Source organism: Aethalodelphis obliquidens, unplaced genomic scaffold (genome assembly GCF_003676395.1).
Source record: "Aethalodelphis obliquidens isolate GAN/ISIS:26980383/991018 unplaced genomic scaffold, ASM367639v1 scaffold18, whole genome shotgun sequence".
In the NCBI taxonomy this organism is placed as follows: domain Eukaryota; kingdom Metazoa; phylum Chordata; class Mammalia; order Artiodactyla; family Delphinidae; genus Aethalodelphis; species Aethalodelphis obliquidens.
Window position 1 is genome coordinate 23,511,442 of NW_020837962.1, and position 20,752 is coordinate 23,532,193.

General features: G+C 42.6%; 1 long non-coding RNA gene across 1 annotated transcript in view; it reads right to left on the reverse strand.

The window, feature by feature from the left end:
* The window catches only part of LOC113626492 (uncharacterized), a 142,181-nt gene that overhangs the window by 85,707 nt on the left and 35,722 nt on the right, over positions 1-20,752 (reverse strand). Inside the window, exon 3 of the long non-coding RNA XR_003435173.1 lies at positions 7,007-7,157. This is a non-coding gene — a long non-coding RNA (uncharacterized LOC113626492). The remainder of the gene's footprint in view (positions 1-7,006; positions 7,158-20,752) is intronic.

Consider the following 20,752-nt stretch of genomic DNA (forward strand, 5'->3'; position numbering starts at 1 on the left):
CACACACACACACACACACACACACACACACACACACACACACACACTTCTGACTTTTTCTTTAAACATAAGAAAACCCCAGTTAGGCAAGGGAAATTAAAATAAAAAGTGTGAGAGTAGAAAATGATGAAGTGTGTTATAGGCCTTAGCAAAGATGAAACAAAAAAAAATCTAAGACCTCAAATTAGCATTACCAGAAAGCAGAGGGGGAGGAAATGTAAGAGCAGCAGCAGATAAAGAAGCTGAGGGGGGGCTGCTTCACAGCCCCTGGTGGTCCCTCCTCCAGGTCTCTCCTGATCCTTACGTGGGGAGGTGTCTGGACAGGAAGAAACTAGGGAGCAGTGGTTGGAGCAAGAAATGGGGTTAGAATTTGCCTGGAAATCGCATGTTCCCAGCACCAACATTTGGTTTAGCTGTAATGTTTCAGAGCGTCTTCACTCGCATCCCCTGGAAACAGATTCTAAGTCAGGGAGTTGGACTCTCCAGAGATACCTGTAAGGAAGTGAGAAAGGTGGGACTAGACAGAAAAGCTGGACAGCCCCCCCTCCCCCCATTGCAGTTACAGTGGAGCCCTGTCAACCCTACGGGGAGCTCTGGAGACAGGGTGGCCTTCTCCGTTGTCCCAATTGAGGCCACGGGGTTGGTCCCGCACTCGGCAGTGATTACAGCAGCCGCCTAGCCTTGAGGGAGGCAGTCCCTGAGGCTGAGGGCAAATTTCCAGGGGGCCCCGTTGTAAGCAGTCAACAGCTGAAACTCCTGAGAGCTGGGAATGGGAGTATTGCCCTGAGGAGAGGATCTGGGTGCTGGTCCCCCATGATATCTACCATCTAATCAATAAAAGTAGGAACATGCTGATGGAGAGTCTGGAAGCCTACAGATCCTCTGGCCACCTTCTTCCTCCTGTTCTTGGGCTGGGTCCTCAGGTGAGCAAGGCTGGAAGCAGTCAGCGCCTGGTTTATCCTGAGCGCATCTTGGGATTTTGATCTACCGCCATCGCTCCCTTCGGCCATCAGCAGGCATGCAACCCAGGCTGGATCACCTGCTGCTCCTTCCCAGTCCTGTATCCCAAGGTCTTCACAGCATGACTAGATTCTCTCTTGTTCCAACCGAGCCTCTAAGTCTTCTAGAATCAGAGAATGTTTCTACCGGAAGGGCCTCAGAATTCTCCTACATACTCTCCTAGTTCTTCAGATGAAAGAGCAGAAGGGAACAGGCAAAGGGCACAGAGCAGGTATTAATGCCAGCCTTGCATCACTGCGGGAAATAAGCAGAGAAGAAAAAGCAGGAAAGGGCCTGGACTGGGACAAGAACTTATGCCCTTTTACACACTCTGAATATTCTAAGGGGCTGCCGAGGGATGCACCTCAATTACTACCTGGGAAGGTTACAAACTCTGCTTCCTAATTCTCTTTCCCTTTAACCCAGCTTTTTTGTCTTGTTTCCTAGTAGGAAGAAATTTAAACCGTGTTTATCATCCACATGGTATGAATCAGCCATTTCTTGACTCCCTGTCAGTCAGCTACAGATCTGATGATCCTACATTCCTGAAACAGTTCCATTTTACCCCTGCGATCTTGGCTTCACTATTAAAACTACATCCTTTCACTCCCCAAAGAGGCCTTATTTGGTCAATATGGTGACCTGAGCTACAGCCAAGTGGTTGTTCAAGTACTACAACTTCTTAACTCTGCTTTCCACACGTCTCCTGTAGCCCCAGAGACCTCCCCCATGTTCTCTTCTCTTTCTTGGGCACAGAACCTCGCCATGTTTCCCTTTCACATGTGTCTGAATTCTGCTTAATGAAATGTGGGTGAAAATGAGGTCGGTACTCCCAGAACAGGCCCATAAATCTGCCTTAGTCCAAGCCTCCCGTCTTCCCCAAGCAGAGAGGATGCTGAGGACCTAGAGAAGGGAGAAGCCACAAAAGAGAAGGCACCTTGGGCTTTGGATGACTGCCTGATGACTACAAAACCACACGGAACTGAAGCGAGCATGAAACCATCTTGTATTGTTTTAAGACACTGACATCCGAGGTTAACTGCTACAGCAATTAGACTCCACAACTACTTCTCTCCCAGATCCCGCTGTGCAGTGTGGGCCTGGCTTTCCTAGAAGCAGCGCCGAAGTCAGGGATTCACTGAGGAAGGGGTCTCAGGAGAAGAGGGCAGGGAAGGAGCTGAGCAAAGACATGGTCTCGGCTGGAGTCTAGCCTCGGCCTGATGCCTGAGGGCTTCTGAAGCTCTATTGAGCTGGGCCCCCTTGAGGCATGGGCATTGGCCTTTCTACCCTCTTATCCGTTCATCATTGGCCTTGAGGTGCCTCTGGGGGAGGGGGGTGGGAGGAAGGGAAGGCAAAAGTGGCTCTGAGTGCTGAGGGTAATTCTTCAGCTGGGGGGTGAGGAGTGCGGAGAGAAGTTGTGAGATCTTAGTAGTCAATACATACAGCATCTGGGGATGGTAGATCTGCCTGGAAGGGGGAATCTGAGCAGGGCCCCACTGCTTTTCATTTACCTGTACTGAAAAATCATTGTGAACCTATTCCAATGTGGCTTTAATCTCCAGCTTTCCAGCCCCACCCCCCAAAATAAATACTTTGACTAATAATTAAGAGAGCCCGAGGAGAATTGAAGGAAAACATTTAAAAATCAATCAGTAGAGTTCTTAGTTTCAAGCAACTAAAAAGGATTCTGGTTAACTTAGCAGAAGAGGGATTTATTAGCCAGGGGGATTACTAGCAAGAGGGATTTTTATTATTAAGTAGCTCCAAGAATTGCTGGAAGTATGAAAAATAGAGCTTGCAAAAAATGGCAGGGATCAATGAAGGCAGGACAGAAGGAAATGCAGCCTAAGGTCACAACATCTAAACAGGATGCCACTGGGGCACCGTTAGCACTGGCCATCCCGCCGTCATCTCCCAACATTACCCTCTATTTAATGTACGTGGGAAATGCCTTATAGAGTGTTCTACGCATTGGAATTTAGAATTGACAATAAGCACTTCAATACTTAGGATAAAAGGAGCAGAAGTATTGTCTAGGAGCAGGATGGAGCCCTCTGTTCAAAGCCTGAGCACTTCTGCCCATCCTTCTACCATCATAGCGTTATGACTTTGCCTTCTGAAGTCTTTGAAATGTCAATAGACCCCTTGAGAGACAGAAATACCTTAACATTTTTTTCTTAGCGCCTTAGCTATCAGCTAGCACCACAGTTAAAACCATGTTCAAGTTACCTGAAGACAGGGCAGAGATGGAGTACCACATGTCCAGAGGGGGGGAGAAAAATGATGGAGGAAGCCATACCTGACTCCACGCAGAATTTGGGGGGCCATTCATTGACCTTGTTGGTTTTCCTTGCTGGAGCCCCACTATTGCCTCCAAAATGGTAACAAACATCATCACAAAGGGTTCTCATTTCAGAAGTCATAGCCTATCATCCACTCAAGAAGCAGTACATTCTGCACAGCAAAACGGGGCCCTACTTCTCACTCCATTACAAAATCTACAGCGATTTAGAGTTCTCAGCACCAGGCGACTCAACTAATGGGCTTACCTTGCTCATGTAGATTTTTAAATAAATTACATTTTAGCTGCTGTTGTAGATTGAAAAAATGATCTCTCTGCATCTAGGCCCTTTCCATGGATATGATTTTCCTGCTCCTCCCATCAGGATGTGGAATCTATTGCCCTTCCCTCTAAGTCTCATTGGCTTTGAGACTTGTTTTGGTCCCTAGTATTTAGTGGCATGCCTGTTCTGAGTCTTGGCCTTGAAAGGATCTATGTGCTTCTACTCTTTCCTGGAACACTGCCCTGCTGCACCTGTGAGGTAAGAGACACATGGAGCAAAAATGAGCTACCTCAGTGGAAGTCATTTTGAAATGGTCAGCCCCAGCCAATCTGGTTGTTGACCACAGACAAGTAAGTGATCTCTGGCAAGACCAAAAGAACACCCAGCTAAGCCCAGCCCAGCTTGCCAACCTACGGAATCATGAGCAAACAAAATGGTTGCTGTTTAAGACGCTAAGCAAAAGGGTGCTTTGTTGAGCCACCAAGACAAACTACTACAGAGAATAGATTATCTCTTGCCGAATGGACAGGGCAAAGAATAAAGATATTCAAAGCTTGGGCAATCACCTCATGTGTGTCTGCCCAGAGACTTTATCCCCTGTTTAATAGGCCTTATACTCCAAGGCTGTGGGGAGACACATGAGTCTCAGTAATTTGGCAGGCACTAATTATGTGATCATGTATCACTGCCATTTCCAGGAGAACTTGGTAATACCTAACGGCTGCTCACGTCTAATTCCAAGGGAGCTGAGAGAAGGCAAATAAATAAATGAAGGGCCTCAACACATTTGCAGCAATCATTGGCTGCATAATTAAAATAGAAATCTGTCATCGACAGTCAGGGGTGAAGCAGGTAAAATTAAACATAAACTGTCACAAAAATAATTAAAAACTAGACTTTCAAATTAAAAGATGTCTTCTAATAATTAGTTAACATTTGCCATTGTTCTAAACAGACTTGCTATTACCCTTTAACACTTTGCTCAGGCAGTCTTTTCTTAACCAAATTTTTAATATGTCTGAGGGGAAGTAAAAAGTTATCCATTCATTAATTTATGAAGTTCTTTGTCTATATAAGGTGGGCCTTCATGGGATGCCTCAAAGAATGGGACTGCCTCTACTCTCAAATATATGATAATATAGAAGGGGAGATAAGTGCTCCAAAATATCACTTAATTGTTCTTTTTTTTTAAACCCGACATTTATTTATTTATTTATTTTTGGCTGTGTTGGGTCTTCGTTTCTGTGCGAGGGCTTTCTCTAGTTGTGGCAAGCGGGGGCCACTCTTCATCACGTGCGCGGGCCTCTCACTCTCGCGGCCTCTCTTGTTGTGGAGCACAGGTTCCAGACGTGCAGGCTCAGTAGTTGTGGCTCACGGGCCTAGTTGCTCCGTGGCATGTGGGATCTTCCCAGACCAGGGCTCGAACCCATGTCCCCTGCATTAGCAGGCGGATTCTCAACCACTGCACCACCAGGGAAGCCCAATTGTTCATTTTTAATGAATTGGCATAAGGAAAAGGCATTCTCAAAGAGGTGGTGACTGAATTACTGGAAGATATGGGACAAGAGGTTGGTATTTAGAACCCACAAAGGCCATACAAAGCTACAAGCAGCGCAGTTGATGTGGGAATCTTCAGAAATATATTTTCAACAGTGGATTGAGTTTTAGCAATCTTGGGAAGGGGATTGTCAGCAATCTTGGATTGGAAAGCAACCCATTTTATCCCCTAGAGGTCCAACGGAGTTTCCTTAAATAAACAAACTTCCTTCTTAGAGCCACAAACAGCAGAGAAATGAAAATCTAAGCACCAGGAGACTCTGGAGTGAAAGAGCTTCTCCTGTAAGAAGACCAGGAATCTGGTTCTTCAGCATCCCAGCTGTCCCAAGTCACAAAAGTATCTGCAGACCACATTTGCTACGGATGTCCTTATTTATGTCTATGGAGGCCCACCGTCCCTCTCTGGGTTGAGGATTTCCAACACATTGTTTGGAACTACAGCACCAGTATGGCTTTAAGAAGGTGCTTGATTGAGGCTACCTTAGTTGGAGGTAAGAGAACTGACTTTGGACAATGGGCAGATGTTTCCCACGTCACTGAGAGAACAGGAGCCCCCAGCTCCCATCAGCACACCTCTCACCTACCTGTCTTTGTCCCCAGTTACTCTGTCCTCCCTCTAGACTATGTGGATGAAAGGTCCATGCTTCTAGATAAAGCACGTACCTTCCATTCTGCACAGAATCTATCCTTCTCAACACTCAAGGCCATCAATTCAGTAATTTTCCTTCTCTTCTGTATTGTTATTTTTTCTTGCTTTAAGAGGTCTCATAATTATGCTTCTCCCACTTACAAAGAAAATGATTCTCCCTTAATTCCCCATCAGCCTTCAGCAAACAAACAAACAAAACGTTTACCTTCTCCTTTTATAAAACCTCTTGGAAGAGTGACCTAAAGTCACTGTCATCAATGTCTCCTGTCCCATTCTTTGTTAAACCCATTTTGACAACGTTTTTGCTCCATCATTTCAGTTAATCAATTTCTCACAAGATCATGAACGGTCTGCATTTCACTCAACCTAACAGTTGTTCGTCCTTATCTTACTTGGCATTTCAGCTGCATTGGACTAAGTTGAAAACTCCCTCTTCCTTGAAAATGTTTCTTCATTTAATTTCCATGATATCACACTCTCATTTTCTCTCTCTTATATTCATTAATTCTAAGTTTCTGTTGCTGGTTCCTCACCATCTTCTTGGAATTGGAAATTAGAAGGTTCAGGCCTTCGTGTTTTGTCACTGTTTTATCTAAACTCACTCATTTGGTGATCTCATTCAGTCTCATGAGTTGATTAACTTCACTCTTACACACAGGCATAAAGAACAAGGCTCCAACATCCATCTGTCAGCCTGGACCTCTCCTCCACTCATCTCACTAGGTGACAGCCCACTTGACTTTCCACTGAATGACTAATAGGCACCTTACCCATAAGGGGTCCCAAACTGAACCCTGATCTTCCTTTTTCATGGGCTCCTCACAGAGTCTTTTCTATTTCAGGAAAATAAATTCCTTTTTTTCCAGTTGATTCAGCCAAAATCTTAGCCATCATCCCAAACACCACTCTCTCCCACACTGCAAATCTGATCTGTCACCAAACTTGAATGACTCAATTTCAAAATATTTCCAGAATCAAATTCAGTGACTTATCATCATATCCACTGCTACGACCCTTGTCTAAGCCACCACTGTCTATCCCCTGTAATACTGTGATGGCCTCTTAGCTTGTCTCTGCCCCCCCACCCCAACCAGTCCATTCCCAGTAGGTTAGCCAGGATGATCCAGTAAAAAGTATAAACATACTGCTTTTTTTCTGGAAATCCTCCAATGGACGTTCACCTCATTCAGACTTAAAAGACAAAATGTTTCACTGGCCTCGAACAAGCTGTGCTCACCTCTTTGGTCTTCTTCTCACTCCCTTGGCTCAGTTACAGAGACACTCTTTCTGCTCTTCAAAGATGCCATGTCAATTCCACGATCAGCCTTCAAAGGTGCTTTCTTCCTCTGCTTTTCCTCAGCCATCTTCACGTTTGTCTCTCTCAGTTCCTTTAAGAAAGTTACTCAATTGTCATTTTGTTTTGTGAAGCTAACCTTCTTGGCCAATCTTCAAAAATGTTAGCCACTATAATCACCTTTATTCTTTCTAACCTCCTTCCTTGCTTTACTTTCTTCTCCTCAGCAGTTACATCTGTCTAGTTTTACATACTTTATTTATCAATCCTTTTTCTATAGGATATAAACTACACAAAGTTAAGATTCCAGTCTGATCACTGCTTGTATTGATTGCATTACTGTTACAAGTTAATTGCCTTTTTCTAAATCCCTGTCCTTTGTCATGTGCTTTGCAGTTTATCCCAAGGGAGGTTGATTATTCCTCTCTGCCCCATGGCCATTCAGCATGGCCATGAGACTTGTGCTGATCAATGGAATGTGACAGAAATGATAGTGGGGCAGTTCCAAGCCTAGACTTTAAAAGGCATTATAGGGCTTCCCTGGCGGCACAGTGGTTGAGAGTCTGCCTGCCGATGCAGGGGACACGGGTTCGTGCCCCGGTCTGGGAAGATCCCACATACTGTGGAGCGGATGGACCCATGAGCCATGGCCACTGAGCCTGTGCGTCCAGAGCCTGTGCTCCACAACGGGAGAGGCCACAACAGTGAGAGTCCTGTGTACCGCAAAAAAAAAAAAAGGCATTGTATGTTTCCACTTGCCCTTCTTATATTTCTGCCATTGCTGTGAGAAGCATATGCCTCATGTAGCCAGTTCCAGGAGGATACAGTTTATATGTAGTAGACTCAAACAACCTGTACAATGTATAGGTTGAAGTATTGCTCAGCTGAACCCAAGCTAGATCAGCCAGATCCTAGTGACCTGATACATGCACAAAAGAGAAATAAATGCTTATATTGTATGTCACTGAGATGCTGTGATTTTTATGCACCAATAACTGAGTAACATACTGTTATAGCCACTAATTCTGGCACATAACAAGTATCTGATAAATAATTGATGAGTAAATGACCACATAAAAGAAATACGAATCATTTTATCTGTGGGAATCATTAGCTTGCCAAATGTCCTGGCTTTGCATATTCTAGCAGAGAGCATAGGGACATACAAGTAGTTCTGATAAATGAGTTATAAATTGCAGTGACAATGTGTCACTTCCAGCCTGGAGTATTTAACTGCCAGACATTCTAGAGCTCTATTTTTCTGTTTGGCATGGTGAGAAGCAATGTTTGCAATGAAAACTGCTCCATGTATAACACCAATGAGCAGAACCTCCTGGTGACCTGCAATCAACATACAACCTGCATGAGAAATCAACTGTTGTTGCTTTAAACCACTGAGATTTGAGGTTTGTTTGTTACTGTTACCGAACCTATACCTTATCTGTTTTGCATATATGCAAATAAGACACATATTTAGAGTCATCATAAATAAATTCAGGTGGTATGGGGGTGTTGTCTTTATGTCTTTGTTTCATAAGATAGTAAGTTTCTAACGTAAATTTTTGCTCTAAAGGAACTTGAGTTGAGATCCAGAAATAGCCACATTTTGTATGTGTGACATTAGATAAACCATTAAACCACTCTGACCTTGTTTCCTTATTTGACAAATAGGACAAATAATATCCCTCTCAGAGGTTGTTGTTGTCATTCATTCATACATACCTGGCATTTACTGAGGATGTACCGTTGAGCTCAAGGAGCTTGATGCCCAGGAGGAACGAGCTGTACACACATTCTGCTATGTTACCCAACACTGCTTGTGAGAAATGCCAGGCTAGCCTCAGAATAAGAGTATGAGAGGGCTGGAGAAGAGAGATGAAGACACCATGCATGACTCAGCAGCAATGATCTATGCCAGAGGAAAGCAAAATGTGGAGCCAACTTTCCAAGTAAATTCCATTCTCAGTACTTAGCTTTCTGGTCCACAAAGCTGCTCTATGCTACTTCTTCACAAGAACTTCTGCTTCTTATTCAAGAGTACCTACCCCTTTGAACATGACTTGGCTGTCCTGGATAGCACCATGGCCCTAGAAAAGTTGATTTATATGACCTTCCCATTCTTGCAGAATCTGTTAGGCTATAATAGCCCCTTGCTCTCCTTCATTGAGGTCATTGCAATCTTCAGTTATTAATTCTGTGATTATGTAAACACCAATCACCTCACTCAATGCATCGCATGTTCCATGAGGACACAGTCTATATTATATACCGAGTGCATAGCATGGTGTCTGACAAATAGTAAGAGCTCAGTAAACATTTGGTGAGTGAATAAATAAGTGTCAGGTCTCCTGTCTCCACTATGTCACTCCACCCAACTCATGACTGAAGTTAGGTTCAATAATGTTTATTGAATCTGAATGCTTCAAAAGAAAAATGATCCAAATAAAATAAATTTGTCTCAAATATTACCCAAACTATTCAGAAGTTTTCATATTTTAATAGAGGATTGTAAAGGAAGGCTGTTTATGCCATATGAAAGACTGTCTAATGGTGGAATTTCTGATTAGAGGAATATTTAATAGAAAAGAGACAAGAGAATGTTTTGAAGTATTTTCACATGCACTATTGTGCTGCTCTTTAAATTATACCATCTGTGTACTTGTTTACTCATAAGGTTGAGCAGGAGTAAGAGAATAGAGAGGTAAAGAATCATTTGGGAAAAAAAATACCTAATTTTTACTAAATCAGGATAATTTTTATTTATTCTGCCTTCATTAAAGGTGAAGAACTAATTGAATTAAGTGTGTGCTAGAAACTATAATAACTGTCCTTGGAAGTGCAAATTCTTGGGTACATAAAGAACAATTTAAAAAGCAGGTCAGAAAGAGTCCTTAATGCATTCTGATGTAGCCAAACGTTATAGGTTGTGCTTTTCATGTCACTTCATTTGGAAATATTTCACCATAACATGACATACGAAAATAACTTAGGCAGGAAAATCCTTTTTTTCTCTTTAGCAAGAATGAACTGTGAACCATTATGTGCTTGGATATAAACTGAAATCATAGGACTAAAGAAGTAATTCCTTATCATAAATGCTAACTCTGTGAAGAGTAAAAGACTAACAAGTCTTCAAAGAGTGTGTATTTCCATCTGAATGTTGGGATGCTGAACCAAATAATACACATACTTGATTTGGATTGAAAATCAACTCATTTAGCACAGTGTCAATGGCTCTAAAAATGGCATGTTTCTTATTTTATAGATATCATCTGCTCAATTTGCCTTTAATTTACTATATAAGTAGTGTGACCTCATTTCATGGAGATGAAGACAACCTCAGATTCATTCAGAAGCAATAATTATGGATTGCAGAAGGAGAACATAATGAGAAGATCCCGTTTGCATAAAATTGCTATTTGAATGTTGGATGCCAGTGTTGGCTTTCTCAGGGTTTGACACATCTGCCAGACTCAGCTAGGGCTCCAATGGGAAACAACAATTTAGTGTGAGTGCTGGAAATGTTGAAGCCTATAAGATTCATGGGGATGGGCATTTCAGCTGATGGAACAAGTTGTCTTTCTGCAAATAGAATTATCACAGGCCTGCCAACTTGCATTTATGAAGCTTATCTCTATTCAGACTTTAAAATGACCCTCTGAGGTCAGTATTATTAGTAGTATTCCCATTTGACAGATAAAGTAACTTGCCCCAAATCATACAGTTAGGCAGTGGCAGAACCAAAGCAACAAGATCAGAATACCGAGCCCAAAGTCACATTATATTACCTCTTCTCTCTCTTTAATTATCTATCTTTTATCCATGTATTTACCCACCCTTCTATCTATTTCTCTCACTCCTCATTCTTCTCTCCATTTGTCTGTCCAACCATGTTCTTTCTCTGTCTTTTTCTGTATCTTCATGTATCTCTCTGTCTCTGTCTTTCTCCGAGTACTCTCTTTCTCTGACTTGGTCTCAGCCCTTGTGAGCTTTTGTCTTTCTCTTATTCCCTGTGTCTTTCTTTCCCTTACACTTTCAGTCTATTTATATAATTCTGTATCTATCATCCACCCATTATGTATCTATATATCCACCCATGTATGTTTTGTCTTTATTTCTTCATCCAGCCATCCATACTCCCATTCATGGTTTCTATATCCCAATATACTTCTATGAATCTGTCAAATACTTTCTATTTTTCTCCTTTTCTCTCTCTCTTGCTCTCACTTTTTTCTATTCTCTCACCCCCATCTCTCTCTCTCCCGCTCTCCCTCCCTGTCTTCATTCAACATGTTTTTCTCATCCAGGTATTTTAGGCATAGCCTTAACCCCTGCCCAAGGTCAAGAAATGCATCCATCCCATGTGTCAAAGGTACATGCTTTGCTAAAGCAGTAAAACGTCTACCTATGGCTCAACTAAAGGTCAACCCTGTTGCTACTTGATGAAAGACAAAGTATTAGAAAGAAAATTATCCATGGGACTCTCACATTTCTATATATTTTATGAGTAGGAATGAGAGGCACTAATGGCCCTTTTTTCCAGATTATCTTTTCAAGGACATGTGCATACTGAACAACCTTGGAAGACAAAGATAGTGTCTTCCTCTGAAGCTAAAAACAGGTTTGCTTACACCCTTGCAAGGTAGAGATAGTATCTCCTTCCAGAGGAAAGGGTAGGCAGCCTTAAAATCCAGGATAAATGAGATCATGTCTCCCTTGAGCAGAGGGCATACCTGGCTAACGGGTAACTCAGATTCCTTAAGTTGAAGGTTCCTCTCCTCTAATGTAACCTACTGCCTGAACAGGCATCTCTATGGGCCCATCTGTGTAGACTCTGTGAGACTGGAGGGTAAGGAGAATGGATACAAATATGCTGATGCCCATGCTGCCTGTGGTACCCTAAGTAACAAAGTCCTCTGTGTCTGGCACAGGGGCCTCCTGTACTCTACAGGCTTCCATGAGAGCGTGGCAGGCAGCCAAAAATCTCAGCCCCTTCACAATCTTGCCTCAAATCTGTACGTTTTTTCCTCCTGTCTCAGCACCACACTGGTCCTCAAAAGTGTTTTTGTTTTTTAATATCTTGAAAAGGGGAATGTTTTAACCAAATTTTTCCAGCTTCCTATTTTCCTTTAGGAAATGGCACCTATTTGAACAGCAAACTCAGGTATCCCTTGCTCTGTCTGTGATTTTAATGAGGAAGAAAATCACTTCCATCCAGGCCCTTCACAACGCCTTCCCCTCTACACTTAATTTGGTGGGGTGGGACTGGGCATGTACAAGCTTTACCATCTTTGCGAAGCCAACGCAACTGAAGGATCACATGACAGTGTGACCTGGAGGGGCTGTACCTGGGGAAGTACAATTGGATTAGATGCCCCTGGTACCTCAACTCACATCCTCCCAGCCTCACATCTGATCCCAGGTGTCAGCTGCAGGCAGGTGCTTACAGGTTTTGACTTACTCATACCTACCGTGGTTCATCAGTTATGGCCTGTGAGTCTTTCCCTTTCTATTCTGGGGATTCTCTGATGTCCCTAAAGCAAGCAACTGTCCACTCCCAGGCATCAGTGCACTTCCTAGAAGTGCAGAGCTGGTAGTGCCCGAGGGACTGCCCTCAAACGTGGGGTCTGGGGGGTTATGGATAAATATTTTTCTCCATTGATTCTTAGGTGGAAAATTCTGAGCAACATCTATAAGCTGTTTAGAGAGCCCTCAAAACCATCAAATCCAAGTGGCCTATAGCCGTGACCTCAACAAAATGCACGCTCACATGGTTTTCCTTCCTTCCTTCACTCTCCCTTGTTCCTCTCTCCTCGTCTCTGGGGTCACCTCACAAATAAACTGCCTGTACACAAGTCCTTGCCTCAGATTCTATTTCTGGAGGAAATGCAAGCAAATCTAAAGGTGAACTAGAAAGACCAAGGCCTCTGGAACCAGATAAACTCGAGTCTGTATATTAGCTCCACTGCTTTCTTCTGGGAGATCTTGAACTAGTTATTTAATCTGAGTTACAGCTTTTTTTTTTTTTTTTTTTCTTGCGGTACGCGGGCCTCTCACTGCTGTGGCCTCTCCCGTTGCAGAGCACAGGCTCCGGACGCGCAGGCTCAGCGGCCATGGCTCACGGGCCCAGCCGCTCCGCGGCACGTGGGATCCTCCCAGACCGGGGCACGAACCCGTGTCCGCTACATCGGCAGGCGGACTCTCAACCACTGCGCCACCAGGGAAGCCCAAGTTACAGTTTTTTCATTTGTAAGATGGGAAAAAATAATACCTTGCCCGGGTGGGGAATATTGATTATGACAAAACAACATGCAGTCCTTAGCACAGGGTCTGGCAAGGCATCAATGTTCAACAAATAGCAATTATTGTTATTATAGCCTGAGCAAATCCCAAGGGTACCCTGGAAACTAGAGGTGCAGAAATCCTGGTGTTCTGACTGCAGTGACTATCTGGGGACTGCTAAGCTGCAGGACTTTATCACTTTAAGGACCCCGAACTGCATGAATTATTTATTAATTACTGTTTATGGAAATGGTTGCATCATAAGTAGCTTCTGGATCGCTTAAACTTTTTAAGGCACATGTGGAGAGAGAATACATTTGGAGAATTACGCCATGTTGTTGCTTTCTTCTTCTTCTTCTCCTTGATTCTTTCTACCTCTCATTCTTTCCTCTGTCCACTCAGCTAATCATTGTGCATTTGTGGCCTCATGGAAACCATGACACAGCAGAAATGTACAAATTTTTTTTTAAAAAAATTCAATTCTTGTTTATGTATTTATTTAATGCAACAAAGCTAGAGTAGAGGCCATAGCTTTGGAGAAAGTTTTCCCTCCTTTTTATTTTATTTTTTTAAATTAATTTTTATTGGAGTATATTTGCTTTACAATGTTGTGTTAGCTTCTAGTGCACAGCCTCCTTTTTAAATAGTAAGGAATTCTCAGAGCATAAGGAAAGTAAGAGAGAATGGAGGTTCAGGTGGAGAGTACGGTGAACTCACACAGGTGAGAATGGAGGTTGGATTGGAAATGGCCCCGCCTCCCCTGGAGTGCCATTGGGTGAGCCCCATCTCTCTCCCCTGCAAGTTGCTGTATGAAATACGACTGAAATTCCACAAAGAGCTCAGTGCATTGCAGTGAGCACTGAGTGCTTCCTCTGATGAGGACACTCGTTCGTTGTTCTACCTGTTGTCATCCACTGAATACCTCCCTTCAATAGCAGTTGGATTCCCAAATGGGCCCCTGAAACTTTGCTGAGTCAGCATTCAACTTACTCTATGTGAAGAATTCCCTTTTCAGAATTCCAAGATTCCTAAAAGACCTGAAATGAAGGGTGGGCCCAAGTGTGGAGGTGGGAGAGTGTTATGTCTTTGGTATGATGTCTACCCCAGGCCAGGACAGTGGTAAATCAAGTCCCGTGACACATGCATTATTTATTAAAATTTACAACATATTGAAGGAGCTCGGAATATGCCACTCCAAAATATTCCACTCTGGCATATTGATTAATTTGAGCTAAAAGCACTTGAAAAACAGAAAATGCAAGGAAAACACTCTATCCTTCTTTTTCTTAAGAGCAGGAGATGAAATTCCCATATGAAAGATATCCTCCCCAGATCCCAGCAGGAAAATATCATTCTTATCAAGGAAAAGAAGTTGAGATCAAGAGAATTCTCTACAAGCAGTTATCATATGATCCTGCAATCCCATTCCTGAGCATATATTCAGATAAAACTATAATTTAAAAGGTACATGCACCCCAGTGTTCACTGCAGCACTATTTACAATAGCCAGGACATGGACGCAACAGAAATGTCCATCAACACATGAATGGATAAAGAAGATGTGGTACATATATACAATGGACTATTACTCAGCTGTAAAAAGCATGAAATAACACCATTTGCATCAACATGGGTGGACCTAGAGATTATCATATTAAGTGAATTAAGTCAGACAGAGAAAGACAAGTATCATATGATATTGCTTATATGCAGAATCTAGAAAAATGATACAAATAAACTTATTTATAAAACATAAACAGACTCACAGACATAGAAAACAAACATATGGTTACCAAAGGGGAAAGGGGGGGAGGGATAAATTAGGAGTCTGGGATTAACATATACATACTACTATATACAAAATAGATAAACAAGGACCTACTATATAGCACAGGGAACTATACTAAATAGTTTGTAATAATCTATAAGGGAAAATAATCTGAAAAAGAACATATATATATACATATACATATGTGTATATATGTATATATATATATATATATATATATAACTGAATCACTGTGCTGTACATTTGAAACTAACACATCGTAAATCAACTATACTCTAATTAAAAAATTTAAAAATTAAAGGAGAATTCTCTACAAGCAGATGTTGTTAAAATAATTCTTATCTTCCTTAAGCCACCCTGCATCATAGTTTAATTACTTTTCCATAATTGCCTCTCCTTGTTCAAGCTCATATAAAGGCATGTAGTTTCACCATATCTTCAGATTGTCATTCATTACGAAGGCTCCCATGTTACATAAGACCCGTATGAACTAAATGTATATGCTTTTCTCCTGTTGATCTATCTTATGTTAGTTTAATTCTCAGATCCAGCTGGGAAAACAACCTAAGAGGTAAAGGTAAAATTTTGCCTCCCCTACGATTTCCTGCATGTTTTTTTCTGGCTTATGCTACACACACTCTATGGTCTCTGGGAATCCTGGAGGGTGAAAGTCCACACATATGTGGGTTCCAACCCCAGAGAAGACCATGCCTATAAGATGAGAGTTATGAACTGATCTTCACATACACCCTCCCACTTAACCCCAAAGTGTCATTTCCAGAAGATCCCTATGTTACAGTCACTAATGAATTAGACCAATGGGGATCTGGAACACTCTAGCCAGGAGGCACATCTGGCTGGAAGCATCCCCACTAGTGGCTGAGAAGTAGATGCCCTGATTGTGGATGGCAGACTCAGGACTTCTGAGATTATTACACTTAGCAGGCAAGGGGGGATTTACATAGAGATAGAGTAAAAGCTGATGGCAAGGCTTCCCTGGTGGCACAGTGGTTGAGAGTCTGCCTGCCGATGCAGGGGACACGGGTTCGTGCCCCGGTCCGGGAAGATTCCACATGCCGTGGAGCGGCTGGGCCCGTGGGCCATGGCCGCTGGGCCTGCGCATCCGGAGCGCCTGTGCTCCGCAACGGGACAGGCCACAACAGTGAGAGGCCCGCGTACCACAAAAAAAAAAAAAAAAAAAAAACTGATGGCAGCAATCTTTTCCTTGACAATTTCAGTAAGGACCAATGCCCTCTAATTACATAAATGCCCCTTTACCATGAAAGAGGTGGTGAGTTATACAGGAAAGATCACTGTACTTCTGAATGACATTGGGAAAACTGTCTTCTCTCTGCCCAAGCCACCTGACCTCCAACCCTAGGCAAACCTTTTTGTAAAGTATCTCTCCTTCAGCCCATTAATTGATGGTGAATGTATTCGTTATCTCAAGCTCAGTAACAAATTACCTCAAAATGTAACAGCTTAAAACAACGACAAATGTCATTTCACAGTTTCTGCAGGTCAGGGACAGAGTGCAGCTTAGCTGGGTGCCTCTGGCTCCAAGTTTCTCCTGAGGTTGCCGTCCCGTGGCAACCTGAATTCCTGCTTCATGACCAAAGGTAAGTCATCCAGCCATTGTCTTCTTCACACAGACACTCCTTGAAGATGTCTCTTTCACCATCCTAGCCATTTTGTGTGCAACATTTTGTCCATCAACAGTTCAGATGCAGCACAGGTAGCCTTTTCTTGTGGTTTTACACCATCACTCCCATGGCTGGCAAGGCCAGTGCCCTCTCTAAATACTCAGTTCCCAGAAAACCATCTGCAAGGATATCCTCCAACACCATCTCTCAGAAGCCAAGATGCCCTGCATCTCTCAGGCCTTCCATCACAAGGATGTCTCTCCCTGATTATGTGCTGTGCTTTGTCTTCAAAACCCCAAACAGCATTTCATGCCCTTCAACTTCCTTAAAATCCCTCTTTAGAGCTCTTCTCCAAAAGTCAAGGGCTGGGCAGTTACCGAGTTGTGTTTTATCAGTGCATCTCAATTACATTAGATGCAGGACCAGGAATTTGTTGTTTCTGTTTGTTTTCTCTTTTAATTTTTAATTCCAATCAATCACTACCTGATATTATCATAAAACACAATAAAAATGAATTACTATAAAAATGAAACGTCTGTTGGATTCTGCAGCAGTGTCAGGTTGCTATGACAGCTCCCACGTATTACATCTGTGGTCCGAATTTCTTTCGTGGATGGGTAACCAGCAGTTCATGGGTCAGCACCAGTGCACAGAGCACACTTAGAGAAGCCTTGATCGACCGTCTTCCTCCTTCTACTCACCTCTGTCCCCCAAGCCTTCCCCTCAAAGACCCTGTTCTTCCATGGACATTTTTCCATTCTTCTTTCATCTGACATTGAATGTCAACTCAGGCAAAAAGAGTCCTGCAGTTTCCTGGCCCTCCAAGTCATCATTTCTGCTCCTGGATGTGAATATATCCTGGATCTCTGTTCTCCACATGTGTTCAAATCCAAATCTCTCTCCTCACCAAGTTTGCTCTTTCTCTCAAGCTATCAACTCTGTAAAGAGATTGTGATTATCCGAGCCACTGATGGGAGACCACAGCCTCATCTACACATTTCCCTTCCTTTTTTCCCAACACATCCATTTGGTGGTCAGGACCCAGGGATTCAAGTCCTGCAATGTTTTCTTGTGCCTTCCCTTTTCTGCCCCAGCCCATAGACACACTCCTAGCTCAGGGCCGTATTATCTCACAACCAAATTATTACGGTTGCTTCTAAATTGGCCTTCGTGCTCCCTGCTTTCCTCATTCTCCAACTCGTTATGCAGAACGAGTCCAGAAAACAATTTCTAAACCAGAGCCTTGATGATTATCCCACAGCTTCTCTAAAGCCTTTAGTACATCCCCAGAGTCTACAGCATAGAAGCCTGTGGTCCTCAGATGCACATCCAAGCCCTCCACAGCAGCTGAAGGTAGTGTCTTTCCTACAGGTCTCAGCCTGTCTCAGGTGAGACCTGTCTTTCCTTAGGTCTCAGCCAACCCCAAGAGTATTCAGGGAGTGCCAGAGAGGTAACACCACAGGAAGAGCCCCTGACTAATGAGGGAGAGGAGTTGGTGGATCAATATCTCAGAGGACCCCCAGTGGTGGAATTAAGCCCACCATGGTAACTCGTTCCATGCCAACTGGAGCCTGAGGCAAAAGAAATAGGTACACTCCTATATACAATTTTAAAGTAGTTTTAAATGGTTAATGGTTTTAATGAAAATATTATCATTGATGAGTTTGTTTCCATGAAAACGAGTAAAGTAAAATTATAATGAAATTTGTGTTTCATGTAAACTAGTATTTAAATTTAAAATAATGGTGTAAGTTTTAAATACACTTACTTGATTTTTCAATATCTTTTCAGTTATTTTCATGTTCTGAAGCAAATTCACCATTTTAAAAAATACACTTAGAATGTGTTTTTACATAATTTTTTCCTTTTGCCTCAGGCTCCAGTATGGCTTAGCACAGCACCGTCAGATCCTATCTTTATTTAAAATGTTGATAATTTTTATCACATTTTTGTGGTATTTTGATATTTTAAAAAAATTATTTCATTAAAATACTATACATCCTGATTACTGAGTGTTTGGCACTCCTTACAGTAAGTTCCCTACATACAAACAAGTTCCGTTCCAAGAGTTCGTTTGTAAGTCCAGTTTGTTTGTAAGTCCAACAAAGTTAGCCTAGGTACCCTGCTAAACACAGTCATTATCGCTTGGTGCTTCTTAGCAGTACCAGCTACATCGTCGCTGCTTTTACGCTTGCTTCCAGACATCCTGGGCTTGAAATAAAGATACAGTACTACTGTACTCTATAGAGCATTGTACAGTAAAGTACACAAAAGCTCAACCAACTGTAGAGGATGCACGCATGTAACAATGTATACCAGACACGTGAACTAACTTACGTGATTGGACGTGTGAACCCACGTTCGCATCTTTGAAAGTTCGCAACTTGAAGGTTTGTATGTAGGGGACTTACTGTACTTCCTGCATCGAGGTCAGTGCCTCCCTTACTCCACCCTATCCTGGCCCTGGTGGGATCTGCTCATTCTTTTCCTCATCTCTCCCTTGATTGGCTTTCCTCCCTTCCCTGCCTCACTTTGCACTCCCCTCACCCTACTTCCTGGGATTCCTTCCCCAAAAGAATAAAGTCTTTATTTTAGGATCTGCTCTTGGAGGTATCCAAATTAAGATATCCTTTGTGGTCTAGTAACAATCGACTGTCACAGAAACACTCACACCACTGTCCTTCGAACCTACACTCAGCCAGTTCAGGGTGTTTTCTACTCCTACCTTGATTAACTGTAATAAAATATGGGGAAGCCCTTGTTCAGAAAGCTCTAAATAATCATGGACAATCTTTATTAACTTCTTGTTTGTCTAGGAAACTCCCTCTCCCTAGAATTCCTTGAGTCTATGTTTACCAGTTAAAAAATGAGTCATGCCACCACCTCCATGAAGTCACTGTTCCCACATTTCCTCACTCAAATTTATCCCCTTTCTCTCTGTCCCCATAGCTTAGTGATCATCTATATGAGAGCCCCTATCCCAGGCAATTTATGTCCTGGGTATTTTAATACCCTTTATCTCTTCTACTAGACCATCAGACTGAAAAAATGGGGACAACCACTGCATCCTATCTTGCAGTGGCCCATTGCATGTTAAATGTCTGGTGAATTGAATTAAATGAAGAATTCAATAAACTCAGAACCAAATGCATTCAACAACAGGACCTTCACTTGGGTGAACAGAGCACGTGGAGATACACACAAATATATTCAAAGCAGAGCTATCAGGGAACACAGCATACCAGATTAGTTGGCTTGACTTGTGCCTGGGTGGTAGGTTCAGAAACATGCACCCAGCAAGCTGGAGGTAGATCTGGCAAACAAGGATACACAGAAACTCCTGGCCTCACCCAACAACTAAAGGTTCTATCTTTACTGTTACCAAACTCTCCGATGCTGATGTTTGCCTCCTCGTGTATTAGGTGCCAAGTATTCCTGACAGGTGTCCTCAATCAGGTCAGAATTGGGGCATGAGAAAAAATAGCTGGCATCTGCTCTGATCCTGATGGTAGGGTTGATTTAAGCCTTGGCAAGCTCTTCTCAAAACCACCCGACAGCAAATCTGAACACACCCACATATGCCATTCAGTTGGCATTTTATAGAACTTCCATAAATCTCTAGGTTCTCCAAATTGCTCTATGGACAGCTGAATTTTCCTTGGCCATGATTAAACTGCTCATGTCACCAGCCCCACCTTGCCAACAGTTCAGGCGGTGCAGGAGCCAAACAAAATAACACCCTGTATTTCTACCTCACAGGCTTTCCCCACCATCTAAGTCATAACAAGTTGTGCACCACAGCATTATTTATCATAGTGGAGAACTGAGAAAAAACCTAAATCACAGAGTAATGATTAAGCAAATTATTCCCTTTTCACAGGACTATATATAGAAAAAAATTACACTAATAGTAATATACTAATAATATTACTAGTTGTAATAATTTAGATTATACAAACATGGACGATTGTTTTC